General features: G+C 40.1%; 1 protein-coding gene across 1 annotated transcript in view; it reads left to right on the top strand.

The window, feature by feature from the left end:
* The window catches only part of LOC110494271 (testis-expressed protein 264), a 159,882-nt gene that overhangs the window by 1,364 nt on the left and 145,315 nt on the right, over window positions 1–13,203 (top strand). The gene's annotated exons all lie outside the window — the stretch shown is intronic.

Here is a 13,203-nt window from a genome sequence, read left to right as displayed (position 1 = left end):
GCACCACCTATAAATAGATCACCATTCAGCTGTAAGTTTCTCATTCCTTCACTCCTCCCATGAGCTCAGGTGTTTAGTCAAAAAGATGTGGCAGCCACACAGCTGCCTGTTAGAACTAGATGTTTACTGAGATCTCAACTAATGATACCCAGGCTGGGTTGCCAATGGGATGGTCTGGATACACTCATGTGACCCAGTGGTAATAGGAGCAGACGGCTACAGATGCAAAAGATTGATACAGATGCAAAAGATTGATACAGATGCAAAAGGTTGATACATTTGTGATGTGAAATTCCTGCAAGACAACCCTGTACCTGAGATGCACATGGCCCAGTGTAGGCATATAATTATGGTGTTTGGGTGGTTTTGTTGCATATATTGGGGTTTGGGAATTGCTTTGTGCTGCTGGTGTAGCAGAGAGATGAGCTGTTTGGATAGGATAGTGATATTGTGTTTTGTCAGCCGCTGACGTTTGAGTGCTGGGCATTCCCATGAGCACATGGGAATGCCCAGCAACATGTGAAGCATCATGTGAAGTTAATAGGAGCATGTCAAATGAAAGATGAGTATATCTTTTCAGAAATTAAAGTATACAGTGAGTATCATAAGTAGCCTATTCATCCCCCTTGGATTTTCCAAATTTTGTTGCGTTACAAAGTGCGATTTGAAGTGAATTTAATTATTGTGCAGTGGCAAGAAAAAGTATGTGAACCCTTTGGAATTACCTGGATTACTGCATACATTTGATCTGATCTTCATCTAAGTCATGTTAGCAATATATGTTATTATTCAATAACACAAACTCCAAAGGAAATCAGGGGGAGGAAAATAGGTTTATTCAGAGAGGACAAATCATACGGGGAGGTAGATGTTCATTCTCCCCTGTCCTCAGTGATGCACTCCAGTGTTCTCTACTGTGGTTCTCTCCACAGAACAAAGGGACAGCGTGCAGTTTTATAACGCAGCCCTAGCCTTTGGTTGACCAATTAGAATTCCTTGCAATAAAACTGGCCAATGGCCAAATAACAACTATCCTAATTCAGAAAAAACACTTTCCATTGATCGTTAGTTCTAGTCCTCTTGACCTCTCGTACTCTGTCTCTGAGTTGTGTATTTATCTACAACATATTCTAAGTCACAACAATGGACAAACAGTGTGCTTAACTAATAACACACAATTATTTTTATTTTTATTGTCTATATTGAATACATACTCTCTCCATCCTACACTATGAATGTTTAAATTATGTGAATCCCTGGGATAATGACTTTTCCAAAAGCTTATTGGAGTCAGGAGTCAACTAACCTGGAGTCGAATCAATGAGACGAGATTGGAGATTTTGGTTAGAGCTGCCCTGCCCTATAAAAAACACTCAAACAATGAGTTTGCTATTCACAAGAGTCATTGCCTGATGTTGCCTGACATTGCCTGACGTGGACCATGCCTTGAACAAAAGACATCTCAGAAGACCTAAGATTAAGAATTGTTGTCCTGCATAAAGATGGAAAAGGTTACAAAAGTATCTCTCTAAGTCAGTCCACAGTAGAGTTGCAAAGGGTCGGCAATGTTCCGGTAAATTTTCAGAAAGTTAGCTTATAACAGTGAACCTTTTTTCTGGGATACACAAAGCAATTCTTGGTCTTGTGGTATATTTTAGTAAACTATCCTCAATTCAATTTAATTGCAACCCTCTGCACGCACAGTGCATTCTTCCATCACATGTGCAGTGCACTCTTCCATCACATGTACAGCTGATTCTCAAGATCTTGCACACTAATAAGATGCTATTGAGGCCACATTACTACACTGTCTGAGCCAAGGACTACATGCTTTCAGGTAAGTTAGATTACAATACTGGGTGAGGTGAATATATTTTATATGACATACATGATGTTTTGTTAACTAGTAAATAGTAGCCTACAGCAAAGTGTGTTTAAATCATTTCTAACTTAACAATTTCTGCTAGTTTAGTTTTTGCTACCATGTGGGTTTTAGCTTGCTTGAGCCTGCTAACTGGAATGTTAATTCACTTGTTTCCATACATATTTCATTTTAAAACCCATTTATCTTACAAAGGATTTGTTTAATCTAACTGCTTAACTATTTATCTGTACATGGAATGTTATTTTTTATTTTTTTTTACTCATTATTTTCTTTATCTTTATAGGAAAGTGCCAACGGGCACTATCTGATGTGTGGAGACATTTCACTGCAGCTAATGTAGAAGGAAAAGCTGTGTACATTTGCAAATATGTGCTAAATCATATGTGAAGAATGCAACAAAGATTCAGAAACATCTGGCCAAGTGCATAAAGTTCCCTCAGTGTTCACAACAAGCAACCTCCTGACAAAAGTCCCTCTACTTCTATTCGAGGTGAAAATGATGAATTATGAATGACACCTTATATATAGCAACACAATGGAGGAACGTAGTCAGAGAAATGCTGATGAATGTCTTACTCGAGCTGTGTATGCATCTGGTTCACCTCTGATGCTCACAGGCAATGTGTCTTGGAATAGATTTCTGAATGTTATTTGCCCACCATACATCCCTCCAACCAGACATGCTTCTACTCATTCTACTCATTTGCTGAATGCAGAGTTCAACAGAGTTCAAGAGAAGGTCAAGCAAATCATAGAGAAAGCAGACTGTATTGCAATCATCTCTGATGGGTGGTCGAATGTTCGTGGGCAAGGAATAATTAACTACATCTCCACCCCTCAACCAGTATTCTACAAGAGTTATAGAAGCAATCTACCTCACCAAGCACAGTGAAAAGAATAAGAGCACCACATTGAAGCTGCCAAGCAACACCCGTTGGGGTGGTGTTGTCATCATGTTTGGCATGATGGGGAAGGAGTCCTGGTGTCCTGGTGGGGAAGGAGTCTCTCTCCAAGAAATGGCCATATCACAGTCTGCCAATATGGACAGGCCCATCAGGAGGATCCTCCTGGATGACGTATTTTGGGAGAGAGTGGTAAGCAGCCTGAAACTCCTGAAACCTATAGCAGTAGCCATTGCATGGATTGAGGGAGACAATGCCATCCTGTCTGATGTTCAGACTCTGCTTGCAGATGTTAGAGAAGAAATCTGTACTGCCCTGCCCACTTCACTGTTGCTCCAAGCAGAGGAAACTGCAGTTCTGAAATACATCATAAAGCATGAAGACTTCTGCCTGAAGCCCATACATGCCACAGCGTACATGTTCAACTCCAAGTATGCTGGCAAGAGCATCCTGTCTGGTGCAGAGATCAACAAGGCCTATGGTGTCATCACTACCGTGTCCTCCTTGGCCTGGATGAGGACAAGGTTCTTGGCAGTCTGGCGAAGTATACTTCCAAGCAAGGGCTTTGGCATGGAGATGTAATATGGCAGTCGTGCCAACAGATCTCATCAGCCACCTGGGGGAAGGGACTTTGTGGATCTGAGGCTCTTTCCCCTGTTGCCGCCATCTTCCAAATCCCACCAACATCAGCCGACTCAGAGCGCAACTGGTCCTTGTTTGGGAACACACAGACCAAAGCACGCTACAGGTTGACCAATACAAGGGTTTAAAAATTGGTGGCCATCCGGGCAAATTTGAGCCTTTCTGAGCCTGACAACGAGCTATTCTTAACAAGGTTGGAAAGTGACAGTGAAAATGAGGCCTCCGAGTCTGATGTTCAAGAGGTGGACATTGAGGAGGTCCAGGGAGAATGGATGGAACCCTGAGAGGAAGACAACCAAAACCGTTTACATAATTTTACAGATGTATGTTGAAAACGTTTTTTGATCATTCAATATTCCCTTTTGTTGTTCAGTGAAATCATCCCTTGTGACGATTCAACTCATTTAATTGAAGTTCAATTCGTAACTAAATCGTTTAAAAAAATTCCAATTGGAATGATTTAATCATTTGCAATTGTCTACTTATGATAAGGCAAAAGGTTTATTTTTCTGTCTCCATATGATATGGTAAATATATCCAATGCAAAAAACATCTACATTTAAATGGTATTAATATTAATTACCATATATTCCTGTTTAATTCCCACGGAAAGTTTCCACCTCTGAACATTCCCCAAAATGTGCATCCCTAGTCCACGGTAAGACAAATTGTCTATAAATCGAGAAATTTCAGCACTGTTGCTACTCTCCCTAGGAGTGGCCATCCTGCAAAGATGACTGCAAGAGCACAGCGCAGAATGCCCAATGAGGTTAAGAAGAATCCTAGTGTCAGCTGAAGACTTACAGAAATCTCTGGAAGATGCTAACATCTCTGTTGACAAGTCTACGATACGTAAAACACTAAACAAGAAGGGTGTTCATGGGAGGACACCATGGAAGAAGTCACTACTGTCCCAAAAAAAAACATTGCTGTGTGTCTGAAGTTTGCATATGAGCACCTGGATGTTCGACAGCGCTACTGGCAAAATATTATGTGGACAGATTAAACTACAGTTGAGTTGTTTGGAAGGAACACACAACACTATGTGTGGAGAAAAGAGGCACAGCACACCAACATCTCAACCTCATCCCAACTGTAAACTATGGTGAAGGAGGCATCATGGTTTGGGGTTGCTTTGCTGCCTCAGGGCCTGGACAGCTTGCTATCATTGATGGGAAAATGAATCCCCAAGTTTATCAAGACATTTTGCAGGAGAATGTAAGGCTGTCTGCCAAATTAAGCGCAACAGGACAACAACCCAAAAGACAGAAGTAAATCAACAGAATGGCTTGAACAGAAGTAAATACACATTATGGAGTCAATCAAATACGCATTCTGGAGTCAATCCTGACCTCAACCTGATTTGAGATGCTGTGGCATGACCTCGGGAGTGGTTCAAACAAGACATCCCAAGAATATTGTGTAACTGAAACAGTTTTGTAAAGAGGAATGGTCAAATTCCTTCTGACCGTTGTGCAGGTCTGATCTGCAACTACAGAAAATGTTGGGCTGAAGTTATTGCTGCCAAAGGAGGGTCAACCTGTTATTAAATCCAAGGGTTCACATACTTTTCCCACCCTGCACTGTGAATGTTTACACGGTGTGTTCAATAAAGACATGAACAATCATAATTGTTTGCTATTAGTTTAAGCTGACGGTGTTTGTCTGTTGTTACTTAAATGAAGATCAGATCAAATTTTATGACCAATTTATGCAGAAATCCAGGTAATTCTAAAGGGTTCACATACTTTCTTTCCAATGTACATTTTTTGTTGTTCATCTACACAAAACACTGTCAAAGTGGAAGAAAAATAACACATACCTTTGTTAGATTAGCATTCACCCACCTAAGTCAATACATGTTTCCTGCTGAAAGTTGAGTTCCTCTCCCAGTATCTGGTGTAAAGCAGACTGAAGCAAGTTTTCCTCTAGGATTTTGCCTGTGCTTAGCTCCATCCTGTTTCTTTTTATCCTGAAAAACTCCCCAGTCTTTACCGATGTCACGCACACCCATACCATGATGCAGCCGCTAAGGCTGGGAATTGCCAGGACCTCACAATACGATATTATCACAATACTTACAGTTGAAGGTGGAAGTTTACATACACCTTAGCCAAATGCATTTAAACTCAGTTTTTCACAATTCCTGACATTTAATCCTAGTAAATTTACCCTGTATTAGGTCAGTTAGGATCACCACTTTATTTTAAGAATGTGAAATGTCAGAATAATAGTAGAGAGAATGATTTATTTCAGCTTTTATATCTTTCATCATATTCCCAGTGGGTCAGAGGTTTACATGCACTCAATTAGTATTTGGTAGCATTGCCTTTAAATTGTTTAACGTGGGTCAAATATTTCAGGTAGCCATCCACAAGCTTCCCACAATAAGTTGGGTGAATATTGGCCCATTCCTCCTGACAGAGCTGATGTAACTGAGTCAGGTTTGTAGGCCTCCTTTCTCGCACACTTTTTCAGTTCTACCCATAAATGTTCTATAGGATTGAGGGCAGGGCTTTGTGATGGCCACTCCCAATACCTTGAATTTGTTGTCCTTAAGCCATTTTGCCACAACTTTGGAAGTATTCTTGGGGTCATTGTCCATTTGGAAGACCCATTTGCGACCAAGCTTTAACTGATGTGTTGAGATTTTGCTTCAATATATCCACATAATTTTCCTCACTCATGATGGCGTCACCTTTTTCCTCCAAACATAATGATGGTCATTATGGCCAAACAGTTCTATTTTTGTTTCTTCAGACCAGGGGACATTTCTCCAAAAAGTACGATCTTTGTCCCCATGTGCAGTTGCAAACCGTAGTCTGGCTTTTTTTATGGCGGTTTTGGAGCAATGGCTTCTTCCTAGCTGAGCGTCCTTTCAGGTTATGTCGATATAGGACTTGTTTTAATGAGGATATAGATACTTTTGTACCTGTTTCCTCCAGCATCTTCACAAGGTCCTTTGCTGTTGTTCTGGGATTGATTTGCACTTTTCACACCAAAGTACGTTCATCTCTAGGAGACAGAACGCATCTCTTTCCTGAGCTGTATGACGGCTGCGTGGTCCATGGTGTTTATACTTGCGTACTATTGTTTGTACAGATGAACGTGGTACCTTCAGGCGTTTGGAAATTGCTCCCATGGATGAACCAGACTTGTGGAGGTCTGGAATTTTATTTTCTCAGGTCTTGGCTGTTTTCTTTTGATTTTTCCCATGATGTCAAGCAAAGAGGAACTGAGTTTGAAGGTAGGCCTTGAAATACATCCATAGATACTCATTGACTCAAATTATGTCAATTAGCCCATCAGAAGCTTCTAAAGCCATTAAATAATTTTCTGGAATTTTCCAAGCTGTTTAAAGGCACAGTCATCTTAGTGTATGTATACTTCTTTTTTTTCTTTTTTTGAAAACTCTGTTTATTCAATTTTACACACACAAGACAACACGAAGCAATATAAATAATATACTCAACTAGAAAAAATACATTTAAAAAAACAATAGCTTTAAACATACCATACGTTAGACAAGTTAATCACACCAGGCAGAAGGCTACAACAGCTCACCATTGTTCCTGTAAACAGTCAAGGGATAGGGATGGAGAAATGCAACCTCCCCCAAATTATTTTCCCATCGAGTCTTTAAAGGCACCAAAGAAGGGTTCTAAGAAGAAAGAAGAAGGGTGTAAGTCATTAATGATTGCATATACATCTGAAATTGCGCCCCTAGGAAGCTTGTTCAGCTCAAATGCTTTCTATAGCTGTATTCGCAGGCCTATGGGGTAATTCAGGCGTGTTAGCTCTGACAAAGTTCCTAGTCTGGAGACAGCTGAAAAATTGGGATTGAGGGAGATTGAACTTTTCCTGTAGCTGAGCTAAAGAGGCACATGTATCATCAAAGAATAATTTGGCTAGTGAGGAGAGGCCTAGTGAGTGTGAGATGGCAAAAGCCCCATCATTCAAAGATGGAGGAAATAAAATGTTCTGATTTGATTGGGCCTGATAGTGAAAAGCCTCGGAGTCTAAACGGAACGGATTCCAAATTTTAAGAGAATGCTTTGCAATTGGGTTGACACACCTTTTGCCTAGGGACACTGGGAGAGACGAGCACAACACAGAAGAAAGGTTTACATGGTTTGCAGCAGGTTTACATGATTCAGACTCCATCTGGACCCAGAGTGGTCTAGGACCAGTAGGATCAGTCTGCAGAACTGATCCCTGATCCCGGTGAACTGATCCCAGACAATCCTAAACTGAAAACTTGTAAAATAGCACTTTAAAGCAGCCTTATTTACAGGAAAAAGCTCACTCTTGCCTAGATTCAGTTTGTACCCTGAGATTGATCTAAACTTTTTAAGAACAGATAAGGCACGTGGCAATGAGGTATCAGTGGTTAGAGATAAACAAAAGGATGTCATCAGCATATAGCGAGACTTTCTGCTCTAAGCCCGTCCTGATTATTCCTTGAATGGCATCATTAGACCGCAGTGCAATGGCGAGAGGCTCGATTGCCAAAGCAAACAACAAAGGGGAGAGTGGACAACCCTGTCTGGATCCACGGTGCAAGAGAAAATAGTCAGAGGACAAGTCGTTAGTCCGTATCGAAGCCATGGGGGGAAAAATAAAGACTTTTTATCCACGCAATACATTTTGGGCCAAAGCCAAATCTATAAAGGGCAGCTGTTAAAACCTCTTGGAACTACCCATCCCGGAGAATTGTCATCAACTGACACTAATTAGCATAACGCAACGGACAAAAAAATCTTACTAGAAAATATTAATATTCATGAAATTACAAGTGAAATATATTGAAACACAGCTTCGCCTTTTGTTAATCACCCTGTCATCTCAGATTTTGAAATTATGCTTTACAGCCAAAGCAAGACAAGCATTTGTGTAACTTTATCGATAGCCTAGCATAGCATTATGCCTAGCTAGCAGCAGGCAACTTGGTCACGAAAATCAGATTAAATTGTTTACCTTTGATGAGCTTCGGATGTTTTCACTCAAGAGACTCCCAGTTAGACAGCAAATGTTCCTTTTGTTGCATAAAGATTATTTTTGTAGCCGAAATAGCTCCGTTTGTTCTTCACGTTTGGCTGAGAAATCGACCGGAAATAAAGCAACACCTCACGGCAAAACGCTTCTCCCCCATGTGACCTACTTGTTGTGTGTGTACTGACATGTATTTGTAACTAATAAAGTCACACACTACATGTTCATGTATTGCAATTGTAAAGTATTTTGTCTGTAATGTATTTTTCGTTAAGTGTCGGACCCCAGTAAGACTAGCTGTTGCCTTTGGCATCGGCTAATGGGGATTCTAATAAATAAAATAAACATGGAACAAGCCCCAGTGCTGGTTGAAACAGTTTGGCCTCACTGCATCTACAGGGCAGAGGGAGGGAGAGATGCCAGTATGAGATCTGACAACCTGGTCTCAGAGAATTTCATATTATTCTGTGTGTAAACCAAGACACTCCATTTAGTGTGATATATTACGTTTTACACGGTATGTATTAATTTTTAGATGTCCCATCGCTCATTTCGTATGACATGCCATGAAATACAATTTGTATTATATGTTAAGATTTTGCAAAACTTACAATATGTTACAAATTCTAGCTAGGTGGCTAACGTTAGTTAGCTGGCTAACTTTAGCTATGTTATGTCCAGTCTATGAGACCAGGCTGGACCTGAATGGTATACTATGATTAAAGCTCGATCTTCTCAGGGTTTACTATAGCTAGTCAGCTTCAGTTAACTTCACATTCCAGCTCAGGCTTCATCCATACTACGATGGTGGATATTGGTTGTCCGCCCGCCTAGCATCCTTGTAACTGCGTTTGCATGTCGCACTTGGCTATGCAAACACCAAATTCTTAATTGAGACCATGGTGAAACAGTGACACATTTTAATTTGTGCCGAAATCAACATGAAAGAAAGTTATCTTGCAAATTCAGCAGGCTAGGCTGTGAAATAGGCTTGTTTATGTCTTTTTTTCCCCCCACTCCTATCGATTTAAAATAATTGTTCTGTGCATAAAGTTTCAAATGTATTTTGTTAGAACTAAATGTGTAATGGGATAGGTATTTGAACAAAAACAATTATCACACAAAAAAACAAGATTAATAAAATATTTTATGATTCTTCCACAAATTAAGGGGAAGATGATGTGATCTTCATGAGAGGGAGGGAATCTGATTGAATTCTTCTTCACTTCGCAGCTCAGACATGTCATTCAGGATAAATGGGCGGCAGGTAGCCGGGTGGGTAGGAGCGTTGGGCCATGTACAACTGAATGCAGTTTCGGTTCAACTGACTAGGGATTCCCCTTTCCTAAATGTTGTTAGCACTGAGTTAGCCTGCCCGGGAGAAGGTTAGTTCTGAAGGATTCATTGCCATAGAAATGTATCTGGATAAAAGGTGAACCACATTCGTGGTACCGGTTATCCCAAGATGAACTCAGAGTTGACCAAAGTTACCTCACTAACTCCTCAAACCACGTACATAATATAGGGCTCTGGAGCACAGCACAGGCAACATTTCTACTGAACTTGGCAGCATGCAGCAGCAGCCAGTGGCATGTATTCATGCATGCCAAGGGATGCCAGCCTTCCCCAAATATTTGGTCAATAAAAATGATAAAATGTCTCTTTTGGTCTCTGTGTGTTTTCATAATTTTCCGTCTATTCGCAAGTGGCAGAATCTCATGGGAGAACTCAGCCGAGCAAGGGATACTATAACCCTTTGTCTGTATGTGTAGCCCATGTATCTTATTATGTCTGAAACAAAAGAGTATGACGTTGATGCCAGCAAGTATTTGGCCTCCCTTGATTAAAATAATAAAACAAATAATTAGCCAGGTGTGATTTTGCTTCACACCAATCAAATCTCTTCCTAAGGAAAATGTCACCATTGTCAGAAAAACATTTTGTCTTTCTGGTCTGCTTGTGTTGATGTTCTGCAGTAGCTAGCATGCTACATTGGCCCTTTCTTAAGCCATGTCTAGGGATTGTGATTTTGACTTAATTCTCTGTATAGGCCAATGATTATGACTGTGATTCTGATCTAACCATACATTAATATATTGTGCCACTGGCCTGAGATTATTGAGTTCAATATGTAGTCTAGTAGGCTCACATTAACTGGCCAGCTAACTTAGCTGGTTCAAAGTTGCCCATGTGAGGAAGTTAGGATACAAGCATTTTAGCTAGGTAGCCTATGACAACAATAACTAAAAGCTGACTGTATGACAGAACTATAGACCATTTTGCCAACATGAAAGAGAGGAGGAAGGTAATGGTGTTCAACTAGTCTACAAGTAGGGTGCGTCACACAATTTTATTTTATTTGTGTACGCACTCACACGCAGACAGAAATTGTTACCATGGACAGCCACATGGTATTTAGCAACATTGATTGGACTAAATTGTTTTTGGTATCTTTAAGTTTGTTTTCAGTGTATTTAACTAAGCATATATGGCCTTGTTGATTTGATGATGTTTAAATGTTTAATTTGAAATGGTGCTGGAATAGCGGAGGCAGTTCTCCTGTTGTCTTTGTGCTGACACGCTGTAACTCCTTGGCTCTAAATCAGTAGGTGTTTAGTAAACTTAAAAACATTAACTTGCTTGACCATGCTGCAGGTCATAGTTTGTTATATGCAATATTTTCTTTGTGGACTTCACCAGACAGATGTGCTCCCCGGTTTCGTGATGAAACAAACGTATGTGTAGTTGAATTTATTCCTTATTGTATATCACTGTGGCATATGAACAAATTAGTTATTGAGCAAACAGGTTGTAATATGGTTTTTGTTACTGGCTTCACTTCCTCAGTGATCTTACCCAAGCATCGCTACTGGCAGCAGCACACTAGCTTAGACTCACCTTCCCATGTGTTGAAATGTGGCAGCTTGCTTTATGAATACACTGCCTTCAGAAAGTATTCACACCCCTTACATGTTTCTTTGTCAGTGGCGTACACACAATAACCCACATTGTCAAAGTGGAATTATGTTTTTCAAATTTTTTACAAATGAATTAAAAAATACATTCTTGAGTCAATAAGTATTCAACCACTTGGTTTTGGCAAGCCTAAGTAAAAAATAGTTTAACAAGTCACATAAGTTCCATGGGCTCTGTGTTTGCAATAATAGTGTTTAAGTTTTTTTTATGACTCCCTCATCTCTGTACCCCACACATACAATTATCTAAGGACCCTCAGTCAAGCAGTGAATTTCAAACACAGATTCAACCACAAAGACCAGGGAGGTTTTCCAATGCCTCACAAAGAAGGGTATATATTGGTAATGGGTCTAAATATAAAAAGCAGACATTGCCGGAGAGGAAGGAAACCCCTCAGGAATTTCACCATGAGGCCAATGGTGACTTTAAAACCGTTACAGAGTTTAATGGCTGTGATAGGAGAACCCGAGGATGGATCAACAATATTATAGTTACTCCACAATACTAACCTAATTGACAGAGTGAAATGAAGGAAGCCTGTACAGAATAAAACATATTCTAAAACATGCATCCTGTTTACATCAAGGCACTAAAGTAAATCTGCAATAAATGTGGCAAAGCAATTCACTTTTTGTCCTGAATACTAAGTGGTATGTTCAGGGGAAATCCATTACAACACATTACTGAGTACCATTCCATATTTTCAAGCATAGTGGTGGCTGCATAATGTTATGGGTATGCTTGTAATTACTAAAGACTGGGGAGTTATTCCAGATAAAAAAAGAAATGAAATGGTGCTAAGCACAGGCAAAATCCCAGAGGAAAATCTGGTTCAGTCTGCTTTCCACCAGACACAGGGAGATGAAATCACTATTTGGACAATAACCTAAAACAACCTAAAACACAAGGCCAAATCTACACTGGAGTTGCTTACCAAGAAGGCAGTGAATGTTCCTGAGTGGCCGAGTTACAGTTTTGACTTAAATGTGACCGACTGGCTCGATTCGGTCTCAATAACCAATTTGACAGAGCTTGAAGAATTTTTAAAATAATAATTGGCAAATGTTGCACAATCCAGGTGTGGAAAGCACTTAGAGACTTACCCAGAAAGACTCACAGCTGTAATTGCTGCCAAAGGTGATTCTAACATGTATTGACTCAGGGGGTTTAATACTTATCTAGTCAAGATTTACAGTACCAGTCAAAAGTTTGGACACACCTACTCATTTCAGGGTTTGTCTTTATTTGTACTATTTTCTAAATTGTAGAATAATAGTGAAGAATTCCAAACTACGAAACGTACACAGATGGAATCATGTAGTATCCAAAAATTGTTAAGCAATACATTTTATATTTGAGATTCTTCAAAGTAGTCACCCTTTGCCTTGATGATAGCTTTTGACACCCTTGGGCCAAGTGAGCCTGTGTAACTTCTTTTTTTGTTGTTGTGAAAAACAATCATTATCTGGTTAATAGTGGGGACCTTAAGGGAAAAAAATTGACCGGTGTGGGCACCTCAGCAAAAAAATGTGCCTTTGTGTTAAAAAATGTCCGCCCCTCTTACAGAGATAGTAGACCGTCCTTAATGATCACTGTTAGGGTGACACTCAAAGTGCTTTACATAGTAGGTAATTAAGCGTTCTGTAAAAGAGTTGCCCAGCTAAGTGAGAACACTGTGGGCTGGAGCTAGTCCTGTTGTTAGAGAGTGGCCAAACAGAGCAACAGTTATCACAATGGCCCTGATGAGTTTTATATGAAGGCACCACTCTCTCTCACTAGGCTACAGCTCTAAACACATGAGTGGTA

The sequence above is a fragment of the Oncorhynchus mykiss genome, chromosome 17 (genome assembly GCF_057628025.1).
Source record: "Oncorhynchus mykiss isolate SJ-2025 chromosome 17, ASM5762802v1, whole genome shotgun sequence".
NCBI lineage: Eukaryota > Metazoa > Chordata > Actinopteri > Salmoniformes > Salmonidae > Oncorhynchus > Oncorhynchus mykiss.
The sequence above is the reverse complement of the archived record's forward strand: the minus strand, read 5'-3'. Positions and strand labels throughout refer to the sequence as shown.